Genomic DNA, 16,714 nt, shown 5'->3' on the forward strand with positions numbered 1-16,714 from the left:
ACTCAACTTAGACTTGTGAACCTAGGACCTAAACTAGGACCTAAACAAAACCAATGAGCTCTTGGCTCTTATTACATTTACATGGCTTCTTAAAGAAGCAAAATCCCAACAAAATCAAATGGTGGGAGCCCTTAGAAGGGTGCTCCTGCACCAATAAGCCAACATAGACTTCCATAATTAAAGCCCAAACTAAAAATATGAACATAATATCATTGACAATCATCTAAGGCGTAGGGTAAAACATCATCCAATAATGCATTCAAGTGAGTTCCAAAGGGTTCAAAACCAACATTATAGCTTAACCACAAACATCCCTATCTTAGGGGAAATACTCTCTCTAAGATACACAAGGAAGACCAAGCCATAAACCAATCCACTATAAAATAACCATAACAGGACAAATGACATTAACTACCAATCAATTATTAACACATGAGTAAACACTCAAAACTATAAAATACAACATATAAAATTATATTGAATTTCACTCCATTAATTAAAAGTATTATTAATTTTACCCCCACTAGCTAACTATCAATATATAACCAAACATTTATTCCATACTCCCATGCCCACAATTAATTACTTTCTTATCAAGACCTTACAATGCAAATAAGAATTGAATTTCAAAAAGTCCACAGCTCAATAATTAAATGAATTAATGAACTATTAAGTTAATTATCAAGAGTGATTAATCGACTTTTGATAAAACATTAAAATACATTTATATTTCTAAAACTTAAACATAATAATGGTAAAATAATACCATATTTTAAGTAGTAATTCTAATTTTAATTTTACTTTACCTTACTAATATTTGATTAAAAAAAGATAAAAATCGAAAGGTCATGAGAGAGGGGAAGCTTGATTGAATAAAAACACATCAAATGCATGCAATAATAACATACTTTAGCATAACATTGAACTAAACCAATAAATTAATCATCAAAGAAAAATTATAGCTACGAACTAAATCAAATATAATAGGAAAGTCCACAAAATAATCATCCCAAAAATTGGTTTCCAAAAAGTAGACTATGGTTGGATGGGCAACACAAATAATAACTAGCTGGCAATTAAATAAACAACGCTAGGCAAAATTTTCACAAATAGTGGGTCATGGAAGATACACCCCATGATGGGGAGTGGTCTCCACCCTCCCCCCCCCCACGTGGGAGGAGCCACTATGTCGTGGACTCCCCACGAGGGTGGGAGAACCTCCCACACACAGTGGCAAGGCTTCCACCAATGTGGGTGATCCCACGTGCTGTGGACTCCCCATGGGGATGGGTAAGCCTTCAATGCCATGGTGGCAAGGCTCCCACCAACATGGGAAAAGACCATGCCACAAATTAAACCCCCCCCCCCCCCCCCAACATAAAAAAGAAAATACAACATGCAAAAACAAATGAACAGAAAAATAAATAAAAGCACTGCCAAATGCTAATATTTGCACATAACTAAACACCAATATATGACCAGGCACAAATAAATTCCCAAGACAACCAAAATAACACAAGAATACACTGGAACAAGGATGATAATAAAAATAAATAGATAAATAGATATAGATCTGGAATTAGTGAAAATAGGAAACGTTAATAAATGAAAACCCAACTTATGAGGACAAGATCTCAAAGGGAAAAGTTATGGTTTACAATTAGGCCACAATTAAATCTAATAACAGTTTAAAATATTTTCACAATAGATATACATATATGCAAACAAAGCAGGCTCAAATTTTATTTTTATTTTCTTTCGATTTCAAAGCCAAACACAAAAGAGAACCAAACTTTTACCAACCACGATTCAAAGAAAAAAAGAAAAAACTGACCTAGAAACACTAAATTCCAAGGTCTAAAAACACCTTCTGTGAGCTCAAAACCAAATCTCCAATCCTCTGTTCTAGAACCCTTTTCTCTGCAAATTTTCCCAGCCAACCCCCAAAAAGCATCCAAAAAAGAAAAAGATCCCCTTCCTCTGGAAATTTTCCAGCTTAAAAAGTTTCCTCCATTCCCCAACCTCTCGAGAAATGGAAACAATTTTTTTGATTCATTACTTCAATAATAGTTTGAAATTTCATTACGTTTATTTAATAACTTAAATTATTTCATATTTTAAATTATAAATTAATTTATTAATTATTTAAACTTGTGTTTTAATTTAATTATTTAGAACATTAATATAAATTCATTAATTAATTAATAAGGTAAGATTATTCAAATGCGTATATATATATTTACACACCAACATATGCATTTAATTTAAATTATCACAAATTTAAATAAAACCTTATGATAAAGATTTATAATTAAAATCTATAAAACAAACCAATATGACAAATTAAACCCACACACAACACAAATTCATACTCACACACAACCTACCAAGGTCATTGGATTTTTCCTGTGTTATTCTTATCAGGTAGACACAAGACATGAAACATTGCTCTCATATCGAGCAAGGGCTAAGAGTTTGAGTAACGAGCCTTATGCTATCTCCCACAACTTTCATTGGGATTATGTAGGCACACTCGAACCTGTGAAACTAGGTGGAGTCGATGCCTCATACCTGTGACCCTACATCACAAAGAAAAGTGTTTATACAAATAATATAGATAGACCTAACAATCAGATGCACACTCGTGAAGAGGAATCATGACATCTTGTGTCTCTTCTAAGTGAGTGATGGAATATCACCCCCTCGCACCACAAAAAAAATCAAATACATAACATGAAATCCAACACATGATGCATCTCATAAGATAAGAAAATATATTAGTACATGGGTTAGTATGCATAGATCATATATTTAGCATCTAAACATCCCTAATAATAGAGAGCATAATCAAAATTCATTGCACATGAGCATAGATCATACCATACATACATCCGCTCTAATCAACATAACATAGTCTCATCAAACAATCATCATAGCAAAGTCTCAAAATATCTTACACCTCCCATCATGAAGGATGGATCAGTTAGGGGCACTACACCCACCTCTCAACCTTTCCTATTTAAGCAAGGCATCATATGTATATTTTGTAGTCTAACATCAATACAATCCATTGTGACCATAATTCTACAATATTTTGCTCGTGTTTCTCTTTTTTGTGATCTTAGTGAACTGAATCCATTAGTGACTAATATAATTTTTATTTATTTTTATTAAACATATCAAATAAACTTTTACACAAGCATTAAGTTTTGTACTTGTATTAAAATCTATCAATTTATTTCTTATTTAGTATAAAATAAGATCATTGGTATGATCAAAATCATATTGAAGTGTAATAATGACTATTAGTATCATACTTGTTCCATATATTAATCAATGCATTTTATTTTATTTTTTATAATTGAGAGAGTTTTGTTTCTATAAATTTATATTTCTAGAATATGTGAAAAAGCACTAGTCATAAAAAATTCTTATTGTTTACTATTCTATGAACGTTTCTAATGCACTAATACATGACTCTTATAAACTAACTCTCCTCTTTTAATACTAGTAGATGTATGTGTATGCATATACATACACATAGGATATTTAAAAAGAATTAAAAAATGGAAGCAAGTAGATGGCCTAAGATGGTTTTTGGAGATAGCTTAGCAAAAAAAAAAAGACATGGATGAGACAAAACAACGAATGGATATGACTCCCATAGGCAGAAAAGAGATTATGACTTTTGTTATAGATAAGTTTAGTAAACATATTTCGAGTAAAGAGCTAGGGAGAAAAAAGAGCTATTATATTGAGGAGTTCAATCCCACTTATGATATTTTTCAAAAAGTGTACATAAAGGCTTGTATCCCTTAGAGAACCAAAATCCTTATTTCTCAATTGATAACCAACTTTCATCAACTCTGATGTGAAACAAGACGGTAGAAAAGGCTGAAAAGAAATTTGGGAAGAAAGGGTTTGTATCTTTTGTACTTTCAGGGCAATTGAATCTAAAAGACACTTTATTTTGGAGTGTGATTCTTATAGAGACATCAAGATCAACTATGATAATGTTTTGACAATTGGATCTTGGTTTAGTATTTTCAATGAGGGGTTGTATAGAAATTGGGGGAGCTCATCATCAACATGTAGAGAAAAAGAACCAAAATGCAAAATTTAATGATGACAATGCTGATTGTCCCATAGGCTTTCAATGTTTAGCCTCATGGACATTAAAAGTTCTTATTATTATTAAAAAAATACACTAATAAAATTCATCTATTTCTTAAATAATTTATATTCTTTAAATCAAATGCATAGACCAATTTGTGCAAGCACACTTTATCATATTTTTATGGTTGCACTTGTTGAGGTTTTGTTTGCTTTTTAACTTGTGGAACCTCTAAACGAACTTCTATAATATAATCATTCTCAAGAATATTTTGAAACTGTGTTAGATTTGTTCATATTAGACAAATGTTTGAGATATCCACAAAATTTTATTTTAGAATATAAATTAAATTTCTATATGTCAAAATCACATGCTTGTCGAGCAACCTTTTTTAGTTTAAGTTGCTTCATCATGCATTGTTACATGTCTATCTTAAAACAACCATACAAGTCTTTTGAATAAGAACACTTTTTCATCACACTTCCACATGAGCTTTATAATTTTATGTGGAGTAATAACTCATATAACAAATATTTATAGAATATCATGGTTGGAGATTTCGAGCATTTTTTAATTTATTTTTATTAAAATATTATTAGTTCATTTATTATATTGTCATATTTTATCTTTTAGAGGTGAGGATGATTTTTTTTTTTTTTGATCGATAACCAGGATAATATATTGCTTAACATAGAAAAGATTTACATCCAAAAAGTAGATAGACAGTCTACCACAATATGGGGTCTCGCCCCTACTACAACAAAGGAACTCGAAAAGACACCAACCCGACAAGGCCAACAACCACAAAAAAGCCACTTACAAACACATACCCCACAAAAAGAAGGACCTGATTGGCCTAGAGAACCTATCTACCGAACCACCCCAATGCCTCTTCCCTTGAAAAGTTAGGGATACCCCAGCTGGGCCCTGCCTCCTGCATCACACTCCCTCCACCTGGCACCGTTCCTGGCCTGCCACCACATAGAGAACCACACTCCACCACCTTTTTTTGCTTCCTTGGAAGCTGATGTCAAACCATAGGCCTCCCATCCTCATCTAGAGGGGCCTTTGACCGAATTGGGGTCACCTTCCTGCGAATTTTCACTCACTCAGTTGGCCCCAAATTACGCACAAACTGCACAATCTCTCCCCATCCTTTCCTTGCATCCTCAAATATGCAATTCAATAGGTCGGGAAGCCAACCAAATGACAAACAGCTGCAACACCCCCACATCTACATCGATCCTCTGCCACGGTCCTACCATCAACTTCAGCCCCTCGCCAATAACGGCTCGAGCCACCACTTCTTGTAGACCACCCACCCATTTGGGTCTCAACACCAAAGATGTGACCAGTTGCACTTCCTCCACCGACTTTCCCACCAGCAAGGCCAAGGCAACAAACAACGATGAAATTTCAAGGTTAGTTCTCGGCCGATAGTCCAACATCAAGAATTCCTCCCCAAACATCAACCTCACTGGCTTCCAAAAATCCTCACCATCCACCCTAAATACATTCATCAACCTATTGCTTGAGATTAGGCCGTGAAAAGTAGGCATTTTCCCATTCATCATCAAATAAAAGTTTGCCTCCATCCTAACTCGCCTCTGCTTCAAATCCTGAACACACTGCCTACCACCAAAATCTAGCCACTACAAAATACCAGGGAACATAACACCAAGGCCTTTAAAAGCCACCACCATCACATGTCATGATTGCTCCACATGAATCGCATAAAACTAAGCATCATCGCCAGTCATTCACACCGATTGCCTCCATAATCACCCATCACCGCTAGGCCACTTGCAATAACATCATAGATCACAATCTACGAGGATCATTACTTCCCACAGGTCCATGGATACAAATGGTCATTTCAAAAACAAGCTCGGGTTCACTTTTCTAAGTTAAGCCATACAACCAAAATCAAAATCATGAGGACTAAAATTTCTAAAGTCCTCAAACAATCTAAAATTATTTTTGAAGGAGCCATTCACTCCCACATTTGAAAGCTTGTCAGCTTCCAAGTTTGCTTCCCTAAGGATGTGAGTCACCTTAAAATCTTCAAAACCGCCCAACAGAAGTTACATTCTTTGAACATGCTTGTCTAAGTGCCATGCCTCCATTCGGCCTCTAGCTATCCCGTTCACCACAATCTAAGAGTCTCCCTCCAAATGGAGTTTCTTCACTCCCAATTTCTTAGCCATGAGAATGGCTTCTAACGCCGCTTGACACTCAACAATGTTGTTCGATCCATCCACCAATCTTTTAGCACCTATGGCCAGAGTGTTACCACAATCATCTCGAGCTATTACCCCAACTCCAAAGACCCTTGGATTGCCCCTCAAAGCACCATCAAAATTAATCTTAGTCCACCCTTTATCTGGTGGAGCCCACTCTTGAATTGATTCACCCTTTCTTTGAAGATTAACCCTCAAAATCCCATTAGCAGGCCTCGAACTTTTATGGTTTGAACCAAGGATGTAAGCATTGCAGGCAAGAAGCCCCACTATTTCTCCAAGGTTCTCCCCAAGGTAAAGCATGCTCCATTTTTAACATGGTAGAGATGAACCCATGGGGTTTGAACCTAGGTTGTAGGCACTATAGGAAAGAAGCCCCAACATTTCACCAAAGGGTCATTCCCTTATAACTTTTATGGTTTGAACCAAGGATGTAAGCACTACAGGAAAGAAGCCCCACTATTTCTCCAAGGTTCTCCCCAAGGTAAAGCATGCTCCATTGTTAACATGGTAGAGATGAACCCGTGGGGTTTGAACCTAGGTTGTAGGCACTACAGGCAAGAAGCCCCACCATTTCACCAAAGGGTCATCCCCAAGTGTGGATGACTATTATTTATTATTTTTGTTGTTTAATTGATCAAAATACATCTAGATTTATTAAGTCAAATAAACATCATAAATTATATTTTTTCTCAACCTAAACTATTAATATTAGATTACATTGGGAAAGAAATGATTAGTAATCTAATTTGGCTATAATACCAAATGTAATATTAGATTTTTTAAAGTTGTTTAAGTGATATCAATGAATTTAATATAATAAATATTAGAGAAGATAATTTATTGAAATAGATAAATATCAAATGTTAACTACCACACATGATAACTTGGAAATAATTTTAAGCCAAACAATTAATATAGTAAATTAAATAATAGATCCACAAATTTCAATCAAATTAACACCAAAACCATATATATAATATTTCCAATATCTTTTAACATCAAGGGTTCCTGATACTTACTTGAATTAGAGCATCTGTAATGGTCATTCTCACCCTAGGATGATTTTAGTGGTCATGACCCTCACAGTTATGGTAAGAGGAACCAATTCTTATTCAAAACTAGCACATGTGCTTCTCAAGAATTATCCCTTGCCAAGATAATATCAAGTGTATATTATACCCTAAGTTGGATACACGTTATGTGCCCCTTCTCCCATGCCCATATCCCACCAAATCACCTTCTTCTTCCTTGAGTGATCTCCAATGCCCATTTCAAAGTCTCGCATATATGCTCTATATAAGCCTTAAGGGGTTGTTTCTAAACAATCATAACCTTTCACAAAGATTGTATTTTAATAATTATTTCATAAATAAAATTGTTCCTCTCTTTCTAAAAAGGGGATTTTATAAATATTCTTTATCAATATCTATTTTGACAAAAATATCATAATATCCTTTATTTTTTATCTCTCTTTTTATTTTAAAGGGCTATTTCATAACTTTCTCTTCTCTTGGGGAAAAAATCACATAACAAGAGTGAACTCAAACCACTTGCCTGAACTAATTTAAGTGATACGATAAACAAATAGAATGTCTACTAACAATAAGGTCATACAAAGAAACCCCTAAAATGTTTTCTTGTCAACAAAAATGATGAGCAAGGTTGTTGATGTCACAACTCACATCATTTAATTTCTCATTTATCAAACTGGGTGTGTCTTAGAGTTGTATTCAATAAGGATGCATATGAGTTGGGGGGTTTTGCACCGAAAACAATGACTTGCACTTCGGTCATGCCCCGTTAGGAGCTCCCGGGATCCACTTCTATAGACTAAATTCTTAACCTTGGAAACTACTGCAATCTAGAACAAATTGAAATGTAATGAGAAAAACATATCTTAAAGGAACCCTAGTGGTTTTAGCACAAATCAAACATAATTTCAATTAAGATCAATCCATGGATCTTCTAGCTACAACTAAAAGCAAATTTAATCTACAACGCATAAATTCAAATTTTATTCTATTTTGTTGAAAAATGAAATCTACTTTACGCTTGCAAAAAAATAGAATTCTATTCTAGCGAATATTCAAAGTAAACTAAATTCCATGAATTAACTTAATAAATCTTCTATCTAATCACAACTTCCATCACCATTGTTACTTACTAAGTAAACTAGAAACTTAAAATGCATCTACTGATTAATTTATTTTGTGAATTCAAACTTAACTAGATAAAAACATAAATCTCAACATCCATACAAGAATTAATATGTCTCTAAGTACTTACTAAAATTGATCTACAAATGAGAGCTCCAGATTAAAATTGATTTTTAATTTTCAATGCATAAGAACCTGTAAAAAGAGAAATAACTAAAGCAAACATACAACAAATAAATATAAATAAAGAAACAACTTAGGATCACCTCCCTTTGTTTGAATGGGCCCTGCTCTTCCTCTGGTGGGATCCTTTAACACCAATATTTTAAATCAACTTTGAGCTTGCATGGAAATTGGCTCCAAACAGGGAGTAAACCAAAGTTCTGAATTACAAAGGAAATTGATAAGACTCTAAAAATAATAACTAACTAACTAAATAGCTTTCTACTAAAAGATGAGGGATATATAGGAATTATTCGTATTCAAATTCAAATGATGTGTTACCCTCCTAGAGGAGTAACAACTACTAAATAAACTACAAAAGACTTAATGTCTTTAATTATAATGCTTTATTTCTTTGGATGAAATTGGAAGTTCCATAAAAATCTAATGAAGGTAAACTTGGAGAGAATTGTTGCATCGTTCAACTGGAGCGATCAAGAGTGTGACTAAACGTTCCACGTTGCTGGACAGATAGTTTACAGCTCCACTTCTTGAAACAACTTTTTTTAAACATTTGAAAACATATCCAAAAAAATAGAACAAGACATAACAACACATATTCTGGATAACGATTGTTTCTTCATCAAATTAGCCATAGAAGTAATACATTTAATAAAAAATATAATCTCTAATATATATCCTCTAATTAGAAAAGTATAAGAGAAAAAGAAGTAAATATGTAAGTATATAGTCTACCACCAAATAAATTAATTAACAAAATACACAAAGTTTTTAAGTATAAACTATGATTTAAAATTTTATTTTTGAGCCCTCATCATCCTCCCCACCTCGTTGTCAACCATGTCCTCATGGTTGAGGATCTGGTAGATCTTTGTTCATAGATTCAACCCAGATGACTAGATCAAACCACTAAAATCTGTACTCCTGGTAAGTCATGGGGGAAGCTTATCCATTCATTTCTACTTTTTTCATCCAATTTCTCAGAATTTATTTTGCAAAATGGGGAGGTGCATCCAACCTTGGTGAAGGAAAATATGATCAATGGTGGCCTGAATCTCATAGCAATCCAATCTTCTTGGTGTTCTTCGATTATTGCAATCACTTACTTTAGTCTAGTCAAGCTCCAAGTGATATTGTGAGGATAAATAGGTTCTTTTCTTCTTAACTAAATTGGTATAGTATTAAATCTCACCCTGGTTGATAGTAAGGCAAGATGAGGAAGTTGATTTTAAACATCCCTGAAAGCTTGGATTCTTGTAGATTAATTATTTATATAGATTAGCTTCATTTTGTTCAATTGCGCAATTAAAGTTAACTTGTTTTTTAATGTCATGGACCGAGGTGTTTCATCTCTCATGGGAAGGCAAAATTTTCTTTGTGCATCTCTATAGTGATTCAACATGTCTTCCCATTCAAGTTGATTCTACAATACTAACACAAAAGCTCTAATTTGCACCTCACTAAGAAATATGTTCAAAAATGACGGAGGAAAATGACCCAAAATAAATCCATGCAGGTAATATTCACACATTTGATTTTGAAAACTAACATCACTTTAATAATAATCTTCAATAAAATCATCATCATCTTCGTAATCAATTTTTCTTTAGAGAACTAACTTATTGATTTTGCACTACAAAAATCTTTCTCTTATAAACAAAGCATATAATCCATATGGCTTTCTCATGGCTAGTAATGTTGAAGATGACTCCGCAACCTGTTCCAAGGATTGAGTATCTTTGTTTTTATATTTGTAAGGATTTTCAAGCTCTCTACTCAACTCAATATTCTTATATTTGTATTTAATGGCAGCTAAGGAATGGTATCTAGGAGGAGTAGAGGCTTCATGATCATGGCTTCTAGAGTTCTAATTTTTCAATTGGTTTAACTCTTCTTTCAATTTTCTCAGCTCTTCAACATTATTTAATACTTGAGCATTAGCTTGTTGAAGTGCTCTTCTATTTCCACCTATTGTCTTTTCAAATCAACTTCTTTCTCAGCTGCCTCTTTCTTAAGTTGCTCTAAATGTTGAGTAGCCTATTGCAATTCTTCATCTTTTTGTTTCAGACTTTCCTCAACAAGCCACATTTTTCTTTTTGCTTCCTCTATCTCAGCTTCCATTTTGGATAATGCCATAACTTTTATTAGTTCTTTTTCTTCTTCGACTCTCCCCTCATTCGGTTTTTTTGAAACTTGTTCTTCAACCATCACTTCTTTTCCTTCTCTTCTAGTAAATATTTGAGGGGATGAAGGTGGTAGTGACTAATCAGGAGGAGGTCAAGGTGGAGGTTGGTCTTTAGTAGCTTCAAATTCTTCTGAAGCTTCAACTTCCTCTATGCCATCTCCTGATTGAAAGGGAGACTGGGTAAATGTTGTGTTTTGGGCTCATCAGGAGAGTTGTCATCAATAGTAATAAAGACAGGTCATTCCTATTTAGGAGGGTTTTCATTTGTTTGACATGTTGATATTATTTCAGGATTTCTTGTAGGCAACATTTTGATCAAGTGGCAGCATTCTTCTTTGCCTTCGACCTTTTTCCCATTTGCCAGGTGGCATCTTGATGTTGCCTCTAGGTGCTCGCATTTTTCGTTCAAACTAGGGAGAACGCGGAGCTTCCGCGTGGCTGAGTTTTTTGTAACATGGTACGTTTCTCTACCCCACCATTCATCATGCGAGGATAAGGACACTTGGTGTCTCCGCGCTTCCCGATTTGGTTATGTTTCTACGCTCATTTTCAGATGTCCTTTGAGCTACCACATGTCTTCCATGGTGGTTCATGAACCAGGCTGTGGTTTGCATCATGGTTGAGATAGGAACTTTGAAGGTGGTTTTGCTGGGTGCCATGCTAGGTTTTCTTGTCAGGAGCAGTTGCTAGGATGTTGTTGATGTCGCTGGCTGTTAGTTAGGAGCCACGAGCTCTATTTATGCTTTCTTTTCCTTGCTAAGATGGGTTTAAACTTTCAGAGAGTTTTTTTTAAGACTTTGGCTCATTTGAAGAAGCCTTTATGTTGATTTAATTTGGTGACTGATAGACATATTAGATTGTGCCTATGGCCTCTGTGATGGTTTTATTTGACGCTTAATATATTGACTTCTATGTTCTTTTCAAGTTCAATAACTTCTATGATATTTGTTGTGAGACTTCGCGGATTAAACTATGTTATGAGACTTTTTATCTATTGAATGTAGTTAATATCATTTTATGTTGAATGAGTGTTATGTTGAATTATTCTCTTGAATGATTCTGGGCATGTAGATTGTTAAATGGGCTTTAAAACTAGATGTTTCTAGGTTTTATATGTTGTTAATTCTTTTCCAAAATGTTTTGGCGCATCGCCTAAATAGTGTAGACCATTTTGCTTTAAGTTTTATCCTTCCCCTTACCTCCCCCAATTGTATGAAGAGTCGACTTCTTAAACCCGAAGGTCATTCAGTGAGTTTTGCGCAATAGGTCCCCCATCACTGAATTTCCCATAAGGTTGTTCACGTTTAAGGTAAAATTTAGAGTTAATAGTTCTTTTTCTGGCATGCCCAGTGGGACCCAAATTTTGAATAAGCCTAAGCTAGTTTATGAGTCACAAGCTCATTACCAGGAGTCAAACAACTTTAAATCCTAGTTTACTCCTCCCACCCTGGGTAAATGTCCATTCGGCTGCAACCTCTTCTTCCCAGAGCCCACCTATCTTCCCTACAATCGTTCTTACAATAATGATGTGGATTCCTCCTAGAAATTTTGTGACATGGAACAATGGAAACCCTCTCATCCCTCCCACTCCACCTATAGTGTGGGGGTTGATTCCCTTCATCATGCTAAAGGTCATCCCTAAATTCACCGGAGAATGTCACAAGACCCCTGAGGAACACCTACAAGATATAGCCAATGTCTGCACCATCCATGGTATCACCGAGCAAAATGTAGCTTTGAGATTGCTCGTGGCATATTTTAAAGGGAGATCTCTATATTGGTACAGATCCTTGGGTCCAAATACTATAGCTGATTGGGATCAGCTAGGTGATCGCTTCTTTCAAATATTCTCTAACAAGACCGATAGGTCATCCTTGATGCTTGATTACGATAAAGAGAGCCCCTCAGGAAGTAGTGACAAAATTCAATTTAAGGTTCCAGAGGACCTGGCAAAGAATACCGATGTCCGCCCACCCTCCTATGGATATGGCATTCATCTTTTATGTGAAGGCCTTCAACTCTGATCTATCAATAATGATTCAATCTCTAGGAGGAAATACCCTCCCATAAGCATTTGAATTAGCAGTCCAAGTATAAAATAATATGATCGATGTTGGGAAGCTTGTACCATGACCAATCATGCCAGTATTTCACGAGCTATCAAGTCAGACCCCTAAACCAGTCGTGCCCAACACATCCACTCCTCAATCTATGTACATGTACCCCAGACCCCAGCAAGCACATTCACCTCCACAATCGCCTTTGGCCGCAGAGGTTAGCGATATGAAAAATTTGTTAAGAACTTTCTTGAACGAGATCGTCAATTTGAAAAGGTCTCAAATCCCACCTACTAGACCCCCTTTTAACCAAAATTTCCAAGGGAATAGACCCGCATATCAGCAGAACCAGTATGCAAACAATCAAACTTCCCCAAGCCAGCTAGATGGCCAGATAGCTCTGGTACCCTATCCTTTGAAAACCGTCTATCTTAACATCGGTAAGGAGTTGACAGTGGGACAAAATAATCTAGTGGACGATACCAATTCTTGGTATTTTCCATGTAACAATGCCCATGCTCCCAGAAATTGTCCAAGAGGCAATCTACAACAAAAAATTGCAGAGCAACAGAACCTAGGCATGGTCCAAGATGATTCGGTTTATGCATCCCTTGGCATGGATAATGCATCTCTCATTTCCCAAATCCAAGGTATGTCAATACAATAAAGAAGCGGAGATAGCTCCTGACCACACACTATTCTCTTGGATGGAGGATGAAGATGTCGTGCTCACAAATGGCGCAGATGCATCAAACTTGGGGGCTCCTCAAGTATAATCAAATTACAATCTCCACTCAAAAAGGCACTTCACAGGGGAGAATATAAGCATGCAGGGGAGATTGGCCACAGATAAAGCTCCTGAACAATCCATAGTTGCTATCACATACCCAAGAAAGGAGTTTATCCCTTATAATCTAGGAGAGACAAAGGCGTTGGTGCCATCAGTATTGGACATGGTGGAACAACTGAGGAAAGCCCCAACCAACATCTCTTTATGGGATCTCCTTAGTATCCCAGAGCAAAAGAATTGGCTGAAAGAAGCTCTATCTGAGGTGGGGAAAAATGTAGGTGGAAATGTCACTAAAGCTCCGCAGATCAATGAAGAAAGATTTCATCCCTCCGCGGATAGATCATGCTCACCAACCGTGTTGATGAATGAAGCCATACATCCTAAATCCCAAATGGAAGGTAATACTAAACCAAATCCTTTCTATTTGACCCTCATAGTTGGGGATAAGCTTTTGCATAATTCTATGATAGATTTCGGTTCTAGCATCACCGTCATGCTTAAGCAAATCATTGAGGTTTTGAATATTAAATACGATCCTTTAAATAGGGGTGTTATGCAGCTAGATGGGAATAAGGTCTAGACCATGGGTCTTATCAAAAACCTTCCGCTGATGTTGTTTGCGTGTCCGAGTATCATCATGACTCAAGAAGTGGTAGTAATTGACATCCCCCCTATTTTTGGCCTCTGCCTTTCTCAAGACTTCACTACCAAAATAGGAGGTTACCTATCCTTAGATTGGTCCCACCTTATCCTTCGAGCCCAGTGTGGTGCTGTTGGTTAATAAATTTGTCCTTCCTAAATACCTTTCAAAAATGACTCCCAAATGCCCAAATTGAAAGACAAAAACAAGAACCAATAGTTGAGTCACTTGCAATGGTGAGTGCAAGTGCTCTCTGAATTTTGATATGAAGGTACAACTCCCTTTGTTGGATAAAAATGTATATTTTATGAATATGCTTTTAACCAGAAAGCAATAAAGGCAACTAACATCTTCTCATAGCCATGACATAGATGTGAATAACAAATTTATAATGAAGTGAATGAAGATAAGTAAAACACAGTTTAATTACCCACACCCACAAAAATACCCTTTCTAATGGAATCAAAATGCCTTGGACTCTGATCGAGTCTCTCTCATGCCTCAAAGGACAAGGGGGATCAGAAAGTCTAGGCAAAGAGCTAACAATCGATTTCTTTCCAAATACAAATTATTTCTGAAATCAAAGTTTCAGATAGTTTGATATATCAGAAAAGGAAATGAAAGGTAATTACAAGAGAAACAAATCTCATTGTAATCAAAATAAAATATTGACAAATTCACAAATCAAAAAAATCTTCTTCATTCCATCAATGCCAAAATGTGAGCTCACAGACTCAACACTTCTGAAAAAATAAAACTATGTAGTCCAGAAAACAATGCTACCCCTTCTTTTTTACAGCAGAAAGATCCAAAAAAAAAAACCCTTACTCTTTTCTTTCATTACATATATATAGCCTTCGATACTTTTAGTTATCAATAATTGATTCTTGAAAAGATTATTAATTAATCTTTTTTTGATCTTTTATCTTTTTTTTTTTTTTTTCTTCAAATCTTTTATCTCAGAATTTTTTATATACCCTTACTCAGAGATTAATAACTTTTGAAATCAATAATATTTTTCTAATCACTCCAATGAGGATTTAGATAACTAGGTTTTCTAAACCATATTAAAAATTCAGTGCGATCCAACGGTTAAATTAATACTTATTCTCCCTGCACCAAGACTGATTTTTCTATCTCAGAAAATTCATGGTTACAGGTTGCATTGAAAACTATAAATAATATACATGCCAATGTTATTGGATTTTTGAACTTTTTGAATTTTGAACTCACACACTCTGAATTTGAACCTCTAAAATTGAACGTTGAACCTTGAACCTTGAACCTACACGGTTGAACCTTGAACCTTGAACCTGTGCGCTTGAACCTGTGGGCTTGAATCTGCACGCTTGAACCTTTGAACCTTTAACCTTGAACCAAAGAAGGTTCAAAGTTTAAATTCAATGACCAAAAATTACAATGAACCTAAAATTTGAACTTTGAACCTTGAAGTTTTTGAAAAGGTTCAATAGTTCAAGTTCAATGACAATTGTTCTTTTGGACTACCATAGAAAAACTTGCATAACTTTTTACTAAGGGCTTCGTTTCTTATGAAATTTTAACTGTAGAATAAATGAGCCAAGTAGAGAATAACTCAAAAATCATTTTTGCATACGACACAAAAGACAGGATTTAATTGTTTGGATATATGGGTAGCCCAAAAATAAAAGAATTAAAATCTCTCAGCTGACATGGAGTTTGGCCATAAAAACTGGTCATTTTGGCAAAAAGGATGTTAAAATAATCTCTTTCAAAGCATTTTGTGTCATCTTTCACAGAATTTAAAAAATAATGATTTCTTTGTGGCTGGTTGGTAGGAGATGTCCAAGAGGGTCCTTGAAAGTTTGAACAAAGGTGACCTACACTTTCAACATTAAAACATTAGCAATAGCTGGTTTTTAGCTGATTACGAGGCTTAGGCATGAGCGAAAATATAGGGGTAACAGGTGCCAAACTCAAAATCCTTGCAGAACCCCTTCACGCTGAACACATAGCGGATCAAGATATGCTCAATTTTGAATTAACTCATACCTCCATCTCCAATGAAGAAAGGAAAATTGTAGATCTTCTCGAGGATGAGGAAGTAACCGGGGATATTCCACAAGATCAAAAGATCTTTCTTAATGAATTCATAGATTCTGATCCATACTCCAACTACCATGCCACTGGTCTTGGTACTTACTGCATTTTCGATGAAAATCAAGTCATTCCAAAACTTACCAAATAACCATTGACCAAAGAAGAGTTGTCTTCTGCACTCTAGACCCTACAGTTTGATGGCACGAGATGCAAAGTAGGTTCAGGGGCTGGGATTTGCCTCACTTCACCTTTGGGTGAACGGATCTT

The sequence above is a fragment of the Cryptomeria japonica genome, chromosome 7 (genome assembly GCF_030272615.1).
Source record: "Cryptomeria japonica chromosome 7, Sugi_1.0, whole genome shotgun sequence".
NCBI classification, from domain to species: Eukaryota; Viridiplantae; Streptophyta; class Pinopsida; order Cupressales; family Cupressaceae; genus Cryptomeria; species Cryptomeria japonica.